Source organism: Mesoplodon mirus (assembly GCF_964341445.2).
Source record: "Mesoplodon mirus genome assembly, chromosome: 3".
Classification (NCBI taxonomy): Eukaryota; Metazoa; Chordata; class Mammalia; order Artiodactyla; family Ziphiidae; genus Mesoplodon; species Mesoplodon mirus.
In genome coordinates this window covers 52,909,491-52,924,843 of record NC_138978.1, presented here as the reverse complement: position 1 = coordinate 52,924,843, position 15,353 = coordinate 52,909,491, and the positions used below count along the sequence as shown (strand labels likewise).

The following is a 15,353-nucleotide window of genomic DNA, read 5'->3' as shown; positions in this document are numbered from 1 at the left end:
TCTGTTTGTGTCATCTTTGATTTCTTTCATCAGTGTCTTATAGTGTTCTGAGTACAGGTCCTTTACCTACTTAGGTAGGTTTATTCCTAGGTATTTTATTCTTTTTGTTGCAATGGTGAATGAGATTGTTTCCTTAATTTCTCTTTCTGATCTTTTTTTGTTACTGTATAGGAATGCAAGTGATTTCTGTGCATTAACTGCATCCTGCAACTTTACAAAATTCATTGATTAGCTCTAGTAGTTTTCTGGTGGCATCTTTAGGATTCTCTATGTATAGTATCATGTCATCTGCAAACAGTGCCAGTTTTACTTCTTCTTTTCCAATTTGAATTCCTGTTATTTCTTTTTCTTCTCTGATTGCCGTGGCTAGGGCTTCCAAAACTATGTTGAATAATAGTGGTGAGCGTGGACATCCTTGTCGTGTTCCTGATCTTAGAGGAAATGCTTTCAGTTTTTTACCATGGAGAATGATGTTTGCTGTGGGTTTGTCGTATATGGCCTTTATGATGTAGAGGTAGGTTCCCCCTATGCCCACTTTCTAGAGAGTTTTTATCCTAACTTTAATCAAAAAGTGTTGAATTTTGTCATAAGCTTTTTCTGCATCTATTGAGATGATCATATGGTTTTTATTCTTCAGTTTGTTAATATGGTGTATCACATTGATTGATTTGCATATATTGAAGAATCCTTGCATCCCTGGGATAAACCCCACTTGATCATGGTGTATGATCCTTTTAATATGTTGTTGATTCTGTTTGCTAATATTTTGTTGAGGATTTTTGCATCTATATTTATCAGTGATATTGGTCTGTAATTTTCTTTTTCTGTAGTATCGTTTTCTGGTTTTGGTATCAGGGTGATGGTGGCCTCGTAGAATGAGTTTGGGAGTGTTCCTTCCTCTGCAATTTTTTGGAAGAGTTTGAGAAGGATGGGTGTTAGCTCCTTCTACTAACTTTGGGTTTTCCTTGTTTTTCTTTCTGTAGTTCCTTTAGGTGTAAGGTTAGATTGTTTATTTGAGATTTTTCTTGCTGCATGAGGTAGGATTGTATTGCTATAAACTTCCCTCTTAGAACTGCTTTTGCTGCATCCCATAGTTTTTGGATTGTCATGTTTTTGTTGTCATTTCTCTCTAGGTATTCTTTGATTTCTCCAGTGATCACTTGGTTATTTAGTAATGTATTGTTTAGCCTGCATGTGCTTGTGTTTTTTATGGTTTTTTCCCTGTAATTGATTTCTAATCTCATAGCATTGTGGTCGGAAAAGATGCTTGATATGATTTCAGTTTTCTTAAATTTACCGAGGCTTGATTTGTGAATCAAGATGTGATCTATCCTGGAGAATGTTCTGTGTGCACTTGAGAAGAAAGTGTAATCTGCTGTTTTTAGATGGAATGTCCTATAAATATTAATTAAATCTATCTGGTCTATTGTGTCATTTAAAGCTTGTGTTTCCTTATTAATTTTCTGTCTGGATGATCTGTCCATTGGTGTCAGTGTGGTGTTAAAGTCCCCCACTATTATTGTGTTACTGTCGATTTCCTCTTTTACAGCTGTTAGCAGTTGCCTTATGTATTGATGTGCTCCTGTGTTGGGTGCACATATATTTATAATTGTTATATCTTCTTCTTGGATTGATCCCTTGATCATTATGTAGTGTCCTTCTTTGTCTCTTGTAACATTCTTTATTTTAAAGTCATTTTATCTGATATGAGTATTGCTACTCCTGCTTTTTTTGGATTTCCATTTGCATGGAATATCTTTTTCCATCCCCTCACTTTCAGCCTTTATGTGTCCCTAGGTCTGAAGTGGGTCTCTTGTAGACAGCATATATAGGGGTCTTGTTTTTGTATACATTCAGCAAGCCTGTGTCTTTTGGTTGGTTCATTTAATCCATTCACATTTAAGGTAATTATCGAGATGTATGTTCCTATGACCATTTTCTTTCTTTCTTTTTTTTTTAATAAATTTATTTATTTATTTTTGGCTGTGCTGGGTCCTCGCCTCTGTGCGAGGGCCCCCTCCAGCCGTGGCAAGCGGGGGCCACTCTTCGTCGCGGTACGCGGGCCTCTCACTAACGCGGCCTCTCCTGCCGCAGAGCACCGGCTCCAGACGCGCAGACTCAGCAGTTGTGGCTCACGGGCCCAGTTGCTCCGCGGCATGTGGGATCCTCCCAGACCAGGGCTCGAACCCGTGTTGCCTGCACTGGCAGGCGGATTCCTAACCACTGCGCCACCAGGGAAGCCCCCTATGACCATTTTCTTAATTGTTTTGGGTTTCTTTTTGTAGGTCCTTTTCTTGTCTTATGTTTCCAAGTTAGAGAAGTTCCTTTAGCATTTGTTGTAGAGCTGGTTTGGTGGTGTGAATTCCCTTAGGTTTTGCTTGTCTGTAAAGCTTTTGATTTCTCCATTGAATCTGGATGAGATCTTTGCTGGGTGTGGAGAAATCTTGGTTGTAGGTTCTTCCCTTTCATCACTTTAAATATATCGTTCCTCTCCCTTCTGGCTTGTAATTTCTGCTGAGAAAGCAGCTGTTAACCTTGTGGGAGTTCCCTTGTATGTTATTTTTCATTTTTCCCTTGTTAGTTTTAATAATTTTTCTTTGTTTTTAATTTTTGTCAGTTTGATTACTGTGTGTCTCAGCATGTTTCTCCTTGGGTTTATCCTGCCTGGGACTCTCTGTGCTTCCTGATCTTGGGTGGCTATTTCCTTTCCTATGTTAGGGAAGTTTTCAACTCTAATCTCTTCAAATATTTTCTGAGTCCTTTCTCTCTCTCTTCTCCTTCTTGGACCCCTATAATGCGAATATTGGTGCGTTTAATGTTGTCCCAAAGGTCTCTTAGGCTGTCTTCATTTCTTTTCATTCTTTTTTCTTTATTCTGTTCTGCAGCAGTGATTTCCACCACTCTGTCTTCCAGCTCACTTATCCGTTCTTCTGTCTCAGTTATTCTGCTGTTGTTTCCTTCTAGTGTATTTTTCATTTCAGCTGTTGCATTGTTCATCTCTGTTTGTTTGTTCTTTACTTCTTCTAGGTCTTTGTTCTTTAATTCTTCTAGGTCTTTGTTAAACATTCCTTGTATCTTCTCGATCTTTGCCTCCATTCTTTCTCCAAGGTCCTGGGTTATCTTCACTATCATTATTCTGAATTATTTTTCTGGAACATTGCCTATTTCCACTTCATTTAGTTGTTTTTTGGAGTTTTATCTTGTTCGTTCATCTGGTACGTAGTCTTCTGCATTTTCATTTTGTCTATCTTTCTGTGAATTGTGGTTTTCATGACACAGGCTGCAGGATTGTAGTACTTCTTGCTTCTGCTATCTGCCCTCTGGTGGACGAGGCTATCTAAGAGGCTTGTGCAAGCTTCCTGATGGGAGGAACTGGTGCTGGGTAGAGCTGGGTGTTGCTGCGGTGGGCAGAGCTCAGTAAAACTTTAATCCGCTTGTCTGCTTTTGGGTGGGGCTGAGGCGACCCATCACTGGAGCCTACAGGCTCTTTGGTGGGGCTAATGGCGGACTCTGGGAGGCCTCATGCCAAGGAGTACTTCCTAGAAGTTCTGCTACCAGTGTCCCTGTCACCACGGTGAGTCACAGCTGCCCCCCCCCGCCTCTGCAGGAGACCCTCCAACACTAGCAGGTTGGTCTGGTTCAGTCTCCTGTGGGGTCACTGCTCCTTCTGCCTGGGTCCTGATGCACACAGTACTTTGTGTGTGCCCTCCAAGAGTGGAGTCTCTGTTTCCCTCAATCCTGCAATCAAATCCTGCTAGCCTTCAAAGTCTGATTCTCTTGGATTTCCTCCTCCCGTTGATGGACCCCCAGGTTGGGAAGCCTGACGTGGGGCTCAGAACCTTCACTCCAGTGGGTGGACTTCTGTGGTATAAGTGTTCTCCAGTTTGTGAGTCACCCACCCAGCAGTTATGGGATTTGATTTTACTGTGATTGCGCCCCTCCTACTGTCTCATTGTGGCTTTTCCTTTGTCTTTGAACGTGAGATGTCTTTTTTGGTGAATTCCAGTGTCTTCCTGTTGATGACTGTTCAACAGTTAGTTTTGATTCCAGTGCTCTCACATGAGGGAGTGAGTGCGCATCCTTCTACTCCACCATGTTGAACCCATCTTTGTCTTGTTCTTGGTCTTAGGGAAAGGTTTTCAGTTTTTCACTGTTGAATGTGATGTTCACTGGGTTTTTTTTCATATATAGCTTTTATTATGGTAAGGTACTTTCCTTCTGTTCCTAGTTTCTTGATTTTTTTCATTAAGCATGTTGAATTTTTTGAAATGCTTTTTCTGTACCTATTGAGATGATCATGTTATTTTTATCCTTCATTCTATTAGTGAAGTATATAACATTAATTGATTTTTGTATGTTGAACCACCCTTGCATCCCAGGCATAAATCCCACTTGGTCATGATATGCTATTCTTTTAATGTGCTGTTGAGTTTCGTTTGCTAGTGTTTCGTTGAGAGGCTTTGCATCTATATGTTCCTCTGGAATTTTTGTCTATAATTTTCGTAGTGCCTTTGGCTGGCTTTGGTATCAGGGCAATGCTGACCTTGTGAAATGAGTTTAGGAGTGTTCCCTTCTCATTAATGTTTCGGATGAATTTGGGAGGGATTCACATTAATTCTTCTTTAAATGTTTGGTAGAAATCACCAGTGAAGCCATCTGGTCCTGTGCTTTTGTTTGTCGTGAGATTTATTTATTACTGATTCAGTTAGCTCTTAGTTCATTGTTTTTTTTTTTTCTATTGCTTTTCTATTCTTTATTTTGTTTATTTCTACCATTATAATCTCTATTATATTCTAATTTCTGCTAACTTTGGGCTTAGTTTGTTCTTTTCATAATTCCTTATGATGTAAACTTAGGTTACTTATTTGAGATGTTTTTTAATGTAGATGTTTATTACTATAAATTTCCCACTTAGTATTCCTCTTCACTTTCAACCTATCTGTGTCCTTATATCTAAAGTGAGTCTCTTGTAGATAGCATATATTTGGATCTTGTTTTTTCATTCTTTCATTCTTTATTTTTGGAGTGAGGACTTTAATGCATTTACATTTAAAGTAATTACTGATAAGAAAAGACTTTCTGTTGCTATTTTGTTGTTTTCGGTCTGTCTTGTAGAACTTTTGTCCTTTCCCTTCCTGGCAGTCTTCATGTTTCATTGATATTTTGTATTGATATACTTTGAATCCTTTCTCTTTTACTTTTATATATTTTCCACAGGTATTTTCTTTGTTTTCATGATAGGGCTTACATAAAACATCTTCTAGTTGTAACAGTCTATTTTAAGCTGATAACAACTTAACTTCATTTGCGTACAAAACCTCTACATTTTACTTTTTCTCCTCTACACACTATGTTATTGATGTTACAATTTACATATTTTTATATTTACATCCATTAACATATTCTTTTAGTTATTTTTAATACTACTGACTTTTATTCAAGAATTAAAGTGATTTACCTACTACTATTAGAATATTACAATATTCTTTATTTGTCTATATATTTACCTTTACAGTGAGTTATACAGTTTCATTGCTTTCATATTACTGTTTATAGTCCTTTTGCTTGAACTTGAAGAACTCTCTTTAGTGTTTCTTGTAAGGCAGGTCTAGTGGTGATGAACTCCCTCAGCTTTTTTTGTCTGAGAAAGTCTTCATCCTTCTTTTTTTTTTTTTTTTTTTTTGTGCAGTATGCGGGCCTCTCACTGTTGTGGCCTCTCCCGTTGCGGAGCACAGGCTCTGGACGCGCAGGCTCAGCGGCCATGGCTGACAGGCCTAGCCGCTCCGTGGCATGTGGGATGTTCCCAGACCGGGGCACGAACCCACGTCCCCTGCATCGGCAGGAGGACTCTCAGTCAACCACTGCACCACCAGGGAAGCCCCATCCTTCATTTTTTGTGTGTGTGTGATATGCGGGCCCCTCACTGTTGTGGCCTCTCCCGTTGCGGAGCACAGGCTCCAGATGCGCAGGCTCAGTGGCCATGGCTCACAGGCCCAGCCACTCCGTGGCATGTGGGATCCTCCTGGACCGGGGCACGAACCCATGTCCCCCGCATTGGCAGGCGGACTCTCAACCACTGCGCCACCAGGGAAGCCCCATCCTTCATTTTTGAAGGACAGTTTTGCTATAGTATTCTTCATTGGCATTTTTTTTCTTTCAGCACTTTGAATATATAACCCCACTCCCTTTAGCCTGCAATATGTGTGCTGAATAAAGCCACTGACAGTCTTATAGGGTGCCCTTTTACATATTGATTCACCTTTCTCTTTCTGCTTTCAAACTTATCTCTTTGTCTTTGACTTTTGACAAATTGGTATATAATGTGTCTAGGTGTTGATTTCTTGGAGTTCATCTTTTCTAGAGTGTGTTTGGCTTCCTGAATCTGGATATCTATTTTTTTCTCCAGAAGTGGGAAATTTTCAGCTATTATTTTTTCAAATAAGCTTTCTGCCCCATTTCTCTCTCTCTCCTTCTGGGACTCCTATAATGCATATATTGTTCTGCTGCTGGATAATATCCCATAAATTCCTTAAGCTTTCTTCACTCTTTTATTATTTGTTCTCTTCTCTGACTAGATGATTTCTAATGACTTGTCTTTGAGTTCACTGATCCTTTCTGGATATAGTCTGATGTTGAACTCTTCTAGTGAATTCTTCAGTTATTTATAGTGTTCTTCAGCTCCAAGATTTCTCTTTGGTACTCTTTAATATTTTCTATCTCTTGATTGCAGTTCATGCATTTCTCCTGATCTGGATGAGCAGTTTTATGATGGTCAGTTTGAATTCTCTATCAGGTAAATCATGTATCTGTTTCATTAGTGTTGGTTTCTGGAGATTTAACTTGTTCTTTTGAGGCTTATTTCCCTGTTTCTTCATCTTTCTTGATGTTTTGTATTGGTATCTTCACAGTGGAAAAAACTATCACTTCTTCCAGTCTTCACAGACTGGCCTCGTACAGGAGAAGATCCTTACCAATCGGCCCAGCCGAAGACTTTGGGTAACTTCTCAAACATTCAGGCTAGTCCAAACCTCTGTCTTTGGTCTTAGTGCTCCCCAGGCATCTAAAGTATTCCAGAGTCTGTCAGTGCTCTGAGATAGGTGTGACAGTTGCTAGTCCCTCTGGCAGCTCCCAGAAATGTTGGAACATTAGATATGGGTTTCACCTCCTATCCCCAGGGAGGAGAGCCAAGAAGGAGAAGCTGGGAGCTGGGACTTTTTTTTTTTTTTTCCTGCTCACTCTGTGTTGAGCTGGGGGGAGGGGCTGTGGTGACTGCTTGTGTGCTAGTTCACTCAGTCATTTTGGTTCTCACTGGTTACCAGGCATCTAGTGTATGCTGGGTCTTGTTAGTGCTCTGAGTCAGGTGAGACAGAAGCCAGTCTTCGGGCAGCCGTGGAAAAGTTGGAACATTGGAAGTGTGGTCTAACTCTTTTCCTCCCTAGGGAGAAGCTGACCAAAAAGGACCCTGTCCTCCAAATATCAGGGGTCTGTGCTCTGATCACTGAATGCTGCTTTTAATCACACAGTGGCAGAGGTAGATAGCCATTATTGTTGCACCTCCCTCCATTATTGCAAGCCCTTCCCCTCCTGGCTGAAGTGACTTTCGGGGGATTTAAGTGTCCAGTGCCCTTCCCCCCTTTCATTTTTTCCCTTTTTATTTTTTCTTTTGGGAGCCAGACGCTGAAAACTGGGGCATTTCAAAACGAATACATACATGGGGAGATTTAGAAAGTGACCACATATGCTAGAAAAAACCTGAGAAGACATTCAATTTACACCTCAGGCTGATCCCCAGCACAGTGACAGCCTACAGCAAAACAAACAAAGAAACAGTAACAAAACAACAAAAGCCCAGCAAACCCTAAGGAAGGGGTAGAATCTGATTTCCAGTTACCACATTATTAGATTCAAATGTCCAGTGTTCTCCAAAAAGCACAAGATATACAAAGAAACAGGAAAGTATGGCCCATTCAAAATAAAATAATAGATCCACAGAAACTGTCCCTTAAGAAAACCTAATGGCAGGTATACTAGACAAATACTTTAAAATAATTGTCCTAAAGATGCTCAAAGAACTAAAGGAAGGTGTGGAGGAAGTCAAGAAAGTGATTACCAGCAAAATGGAAATATCCATATAGAGATAGAAAACCTATAAAGAAGCCAACAAGGAATTCTGAAGCTGAAAAATACAGTAATGGAAATATAAAATTCACAAGACAGATTCAAAGGCAGATTGGAACAGGCAGAAGAATCAGTGAACTTTGAAGATAAGACAATAGAAATTATTAAGGCTGAGAAACTGAAAGAAAGAAGATTGAAGAAAAGCAAACAGAGCCTAAGGGACTTGTGGGAACCATCAAGTGGACAACATACCCTTTGTGGGAATCCCAGAAGGAGAAGAGAGAGAGAAAGGGGCAGAGAGAATATTTGAAGAAATAATGGCTGAAAACTTACCTAAAATGAAGAAAGACATAAACATCAAAGTAGCTCATTGAACTCCAAGGAAGATGAACAGGGAGACCCACATTGAGGTACATTATAATCAAACTTTAAAAAGGCAAAGACAAAGAGCAGATCTTGAAAACAGCAAGATAGAAGCAAATCATCACATTCAAGGGATCCTTTATAAGATTTTCAGCAAATTTCTCACCAGAAATTATGGAGACCAGAAGACAGGGCTCAGTATGTTTAAAGTGCTAAAAGAAAAAATACCTGTGAACCAAGAATCCTATATCCTGCAAAACTGTTCTTCAAAAATGAGGGAGAAATGAAAACATTCCCAGTTAAATAAAAGTTGAGGGAGTTTGTGACCACTAGACTTGCCCTGCAGGAAATGTACAACAGAGTCCTGCAAGGTGAAATGAATGGATACTAGATAGTTACTCATAGACTGAAGGGACTTCCTTGGTGGTCCAGTGGTTAAGATTCCACACTTCCAGGGCAGGTGGCGCGGGTTTGATCCCTGGTTGGAGAACTAAGATCCCACATGCTGCATGGCCAAAAAAACAAACAAAAAAACAAAACAAAACAAAACAGAGCAAAACCTGTATGGAGAAATAAAGATCTTAATAAAGGTAAAAACATGGACAGTTGTAAAAGTATTATTGTAACAGTGGTTTGTAACTGTACTTTTTGTTTGTTTTCTACGTAATTTAAGAGACATTTAAAGGAAAAAACAACTATTAGTATAAAAGTTAGTATTACTGTAACCTTGGTTTGTAACTTCAAATCTTGTTTTTTTTATGTAATTAGGAGACTAATGCATTTATTTATTTACTTATTTTAAAATTAAAGTGTAGTTGATTTACAGTGTTGTGTTAATTACTGCTGTACAGCAAAGTGATTCAGTTAAACATATATATATATACATTCTTTTTCTGTGTTCTTTTCCATTATGGTTTATCATAGGATATTGAGAATAGTTCTCTGTGCTGTACAGTAGGACCTTGTTGTTATCCATTTTATATATAAAAGCTTGCATCAGCTAACCCCAACCTCCCACTGCATTCCTCCCACAACCCCCTCCCCCTTGTCAACCACCAGTCTGTTCTCTATATCTGTGATTCTGTTTCATAGATAGGTTCCTCTGTGTCATATTTTATATTCCACAATGAGTGATATCATATGATATTTGTCTTTCTCTTTCTGACTTACTTCACTTAGTATGATAATGTCTAATTACCTCTATGTTGCTGCAAATGGCGTTATTTCGATCACTTTTATGTCTGAGTAGTATTCCGTTATATATATGTACCACATCTTCTTTATCCATTCATCTGTTGATGGACACTTAGGTTGTTTCCTTATCTTGGCAATTGTAAATAATGCTGCTCTGAACATTGGGGTGCATGTATCTTTTTGAATTAGTGGGTTTTTTTTTTTCAGATATATACCCAGGAGTGGAATTGCTGAGTCATATGGTAGTTCTATATTTAGTTTTTTGAGAAACTGCCATGCAGAGGTTTTCCACAGTGGCCACACCAATTTACATTCCCACCAACAGTGTAGGAGGGTTCCCTTTTCTCCACCAACATTTATTATTTGTGTTCTTTTTGATTATAGCTGTTTTGACAGGTGTGATGTCATAACTCATTGTGGGTTTGATTTGCATTTCCCTGATGATTAGTGATGTTGAGTATCTTTATGTGCTTGCTGGCCATCTACATTTCCTCTTTGGAAAAATACACTCAGTTCTTCTGCCCGTTTTTTAATCAGTTTGTTTGATATTTTGATATCGAGTTATATGAGCTGTTTATATATGTTGGATATTAATCCCTTATCAGTCATATCATTTGCAAATATTTTCTCCCATTCAGTAGATTGTCTTGTTTTGCCAGTTGTTTCCTTTGCTGTGCAAAAGGTTTTAAGTTTAATTATGCCCCATTTGTTTATTTTTGCTTTTATTTACTTTAGGACACAGATCCAAAAAGCTATAGCTGTGATTTCTGTCAAAGTGTTCTGCCTATGTTTTTCTCTAGGAGTTTTATAGTATCTGGTCTTACATTTAAGTCTTTAATCCATTTTGAGTTTTTGTATATGGTGTTAGAGAATGGGGATTTTTTTTTGGCTTGTTTGCTTGTTTGTTTTTCATTTACCACACCACTCGGCTTGCGGGATCTTAGTTTCCCCACCAGGGATTGCACTTGGGTCATGGCAGTGAAAGTGCCGAGCCCTAACCACTAGACCACCAGGAATCCCCTAGAGAATGTTTTAATTTCATTCTTTTACATGTAGCTGTCCAGTTTTCCCAGCACCACTTATTGAAGAGATTGTTTTTCCTCCATTTTATATTCTTGCCCCCTTTGTCGTAGGTTAATTGACCATAAATGCATGAATTTATTTCTGGGCTCTCTATCCTGTTCCATTTATCTATATGTCTGTTTTTGATTCCTGTAGCTTTGTAGTATAGTTTGAAGTCAGGAAGTGTGATTCCTCCAGCTCTGTTCTTCCTTCTCAAGATTGTTTTGGCTATTTGGGCTCTTTTGTTTCTATACAAATTTTAAAATTGTCTAGTTCTGTGAAAAGTGCCATTGGTAATTTGATAGGGATTGCATGGAATCTGTTGATTGCCTTGGATAGTATTGTCATTTTAACAACATTGATTCTTCCAATCCAAGAAAATAGGTATATCTTTCCGTCTGTTTGTGTCATCTTCAGTTACTTATATCAGCGTCTTAGAGGTTTCCAAGTACAGGTTTTTTGCCTCCTTAGGTAGGTTTATTCCTAGGTATTTTATTCTTTTTGCTGTGATGGTAAATGGGATTGTTTCCTTAATTTCTCTTTCTAATAGCTCATTTTTAGTGTATAGAAATGCAACCAATTTCTATATATTAATCTTGTATCCCACAACTTTACTGAATTCATTGATGAGCTCTAGTAGTTTTCTGATGGCATAATTAGGATTTTCTAAGTATAGTATCATGTCATCTGCAAACAGTGACCGTTTTACTTCTTCTTTTCCAATTTGGATTCCTTTTATTTCTTTTTCTTCTCTGATTGCCATGGCTAGGACTTCTAAAACTCTGTTGAATAAAAGGGGCAAGAATGGGCATCCGTGTCCTGTTCCTGATCTTAGAGGAAATGCATTCAACTTTTTACCATTGAGTCTAATGTTAGCTGTGGGTTTGTCATGTATGGCCTTTATTATGTTGAGGTATGTTCCCTCTATGCCCACTTTCTGGAGAGTTTTTATCATAAATGGGTGAATTTTATCAAAAGATTTTCTGCATCTATTGAGACGATTATATGGGGTTTTGGTTTTTTTTTAACATCTTTATTGGAGTATAATTGCTTTACAATGGTTTGTTAGTTTCTGCTTTATAACAAAGTGAATCAGTTATACATATACATATGTCCCCGTATCTCTTCCCTCTTGCATCTCCCTCCCTCCCACCCTCCTTATCCCACCCCTCTAGGTGGTCACAAAGCACCGAGCTGATCTCCCTGTGCTATGCGGCTGCTTCCCACTAGCTACCTATTTTACGTTTGGTAGTGTATATATGTCCATGCCACTCTCTCACTTTGTCCCAGCTTACCCTTCCCCCTCCCCGTATCCTCAAGTCCATTCTCTATTAGGTCTGCATAGTTATTCCCATCTTGCCCTAGGTTCTTCATGACCATTTTTTTTAGATTCCATATATATGTGTTAGCATACGGTATTTGTTTTTCTCTTTCTGACTTACTTCACTCTGCATGACAGTCTCTAGGTCCATCCACCTCACTACAAATAACTCAGTTTTGTTCCTTTTTATGGCTGAGTAATATTCCATTATATATATGTGCCACATCTTCTTTATCCATTCATCTGTTGATGGACACCTCGGTTGCTTCCATGTCCTGGATATTGTAAATAGAGCTGCAATGAACATTTTGGTACATGCCTCTTTTTGAATTATGGTTTTCTCAGGGTATATGCCCAGTAGTGGGATTGCTGGGTCATATGGTAGTTCTATTTTTAGTTTTTTAAGGAACCTCCATACTGTTCTCCATAGTGGCTGTATCAATTTACATTCCCACCAAGAGTGCAAGAGGGTTCCCTTTTCTCCACACCATCTCCAGCATTTATTGTTTGTACATTTTTTTGATGATGGCCATTCTGAACAGTGTGAGATGGTATCTCATTGTAGTTTTGATTTGCATTTCTCTAATGATTAATGATGTTGAGCATTCTTTCATGTGTCTGTTGGGATCATATGGTTTTTATTCTCCAATTTATTGATGTGGTGTATCACATTGATTGATTTGCATATATTGAAGAATCCTTGCATCCCTGGGATAAATTCCACTTGATCATGGTGTATGATACTTTTAATGAATTGTTGGGTTCAGTTTGCTAGTATTCTGTTGAGGATTTTTGTGTCTATGTTCATCAGTGATATTGGTCTGTAATTTTCTTTCTTTGTGATATCCTTGGTTTTGGTATCAGGGTGATGGTGGCCTCGTAGAATGAGCTTGGGAGTGCTCCTCCCTCTGCAGTTTTTTGGAAGAATATGAGGATAGGTGTTAGCTCTTCTGTAAATGTTTCATAGAATTCACCTGTGAAGCCATCTGGTCCTGCACTTTTGTTTGTTGGAAGATCTTTAATTACAGTTTCAATTTCATTACTTGTGATTGGTCTGTTTATATTTTCTAATTCTTCCTGGTTCACTATTGGAAAGTTGTACCTTTCCAAGAATTTGTCCATTTCTTCCAGGTTGTCCATTTTATTGGCATATAGTTGCTTGTACTAGTCTCTTATGATCCCTTGTATTTTTGCGGTGTCAGTTGTAAATTTCTCCTTTCTCCTTTGTAATTTTATTGATTTGAGTCCTCTCCCTTTTTTTCTTGATGAGTCTGGCTAAAAGTTTATCAATTTTATCTTTTCAAAGAACCAGTTCTTAGTTTCATTGATCTTTTCTATTTTTTTTTTTTAGTCTCTATTTTATTTATTTCTGCTCTGATGGTTATGATTTCTTCCCTTCTACTAACTTTGGTTTTTTTTTTTTTAAGAATTCAAATTTATTTATTTATTTATTTATTTATTTTAACGTTTGACAGTCTCTTTTTTTTTTCCAAACAGAAAGTCACAAAAATTATAATCATCCTCATCAGTTCACTCAATCCCATGTAATTAATTTTTTTTCATCTTGATCTTTTGTTAGCACTTTTATGAATTCATCAGTTTTCCATTAACTTTGGATTTTGTTTATTCTTCTTTCTCTAGTTTCTTTAGGTGTAAGTTTAGGTTATTTATTTGAGACTTTTCTTGTTTCCTGAGGTAAGAGTGTATCACTATAAACTTTCCTTTTAGAGCTGCTTTTGCTGTGCCTCATAGGTTTCGGATCTTCGTGTTTTTATTTTCATTTGTCTCCAGGTATTTTTTTATTTCCTCTTTGATTTCTTCAGTGATGCATTGGTTGTTTAGTAGCATATTATTTAGCCTCCACTAAACAATATACTTTTAAACAACCAATGAGTTTAAAGAAGAAATCACAAGGGAAGTTAATAAACACTAGAGATGAATGAAAATGAAAACATAATATACCAAAAGTTATAGGACACAGTAAAAGCAGTAGTAAGGGTGACTAGTAATTAGATTGAGAATAAGTAATCAAAATCTTCCAGCAGAGCAAAGTCCTGGATCTGACAGCATCACCGGTGAATTCTACCCAGCATTTAAAGAAGAATTAATACCAGTCCTTTTCAAACTTTCCCATAAGACTGAAGAGGAGGGAACACTTCCTAACTCATTCTGTGAAACCAGTATAATCCTAATACCAAATCCAGACAAAGACACTACAAGAAAAGAAACCTACTGACTAATATCCCTTAAGAACATTGATGTAAAAACTCTCAACAGAATACTAGCAAATATAATTCAGCAGCCTATTAAAAGGATTATACACCATGGCCAAATGAGATTTATCCCTGGAATGCAAGAATGGTTCAACATATAAAAATTAATCAAAGTGATACGCTGTATCAACAAAATGAAGGAAAAAAGCCACATGATTATCTTAATTGATACAGAAAAAGCATTTGGCAAAATGCTTCAACACCCTTTCATGGTAAGGAACATGCAACAAAATAGAGGTAAGAAGGAAACTCCATCACTGCAATAAAACCCATATATGAAAAGCCCACAGCAGCAAAGACTGAGAGCTTTTCCTTTAAGATAGTGAACGAGGTAAGGATGTGCACTTTCACTTCTATTCAACAAAGTACTGGAAGTTTCTAGTCAGCAAGAAAAAGAAATAAAAAGCATCCAAATTTTAAAGGAAGAAGTAAAATTATCTCTGGAGGTGATATGATCACGTATGTAGAAAATCCTAAAGACTCTACAAAAAAAGTTGTTTAAACTAATAAACGAATTTAGCAAAGTAGCGGAATATAAAGTCAGCACACAAAAATCAATTGTATTTCTATACATGAACAGTGAACAATCTGAAAAGGAAACTACAAAAATAATTCCATTTACAGTAGCGTCCACAAGAATAAAAGACTTGGGAATTAACCAAGGAGGTGACAGGCTCGTATGGTGAAAACTAAAAAACATTTCTGAAACAATTTAAGACATAAATGAATGGAACAACTTCCTGTGTTTATGGATTGTAAACTTAATGTTGTTAAAGTGTCAGTACCTAAACCAATCTACAAATTCAATGTAATCCCTATCAAAATTCCAATCACTTCTTTTTTGCAGAAATAGCAAAACCCATCCTAAAGTTCATATGCAATCTTAAGGGACCTGAATAACCAAAACAATCTTTTTCAAAGAACAAAACTTAGAAGGCTCACACGTCCTGATTTCAAAACTAACTACAAATTTGCAGTAATCAAAACAATGTGGTATTAGCATGAAAGGCATATAGACTAAT

General features: G+C 37.7%; 1 protein-coding gene across 1 annotated transcript in view; it reads left to right on the top strand.

Annotated features, from left to right (window-relative positions):
* Nucleotides 1-15,353, top strand: part of OMA1 (OMA1 zinc metallopeptidase) — an 81,247-nt gene that overhangs the window by 36,839 nt on the left and 29,055 nt on the right. The window lies entirely within an intron of this gene.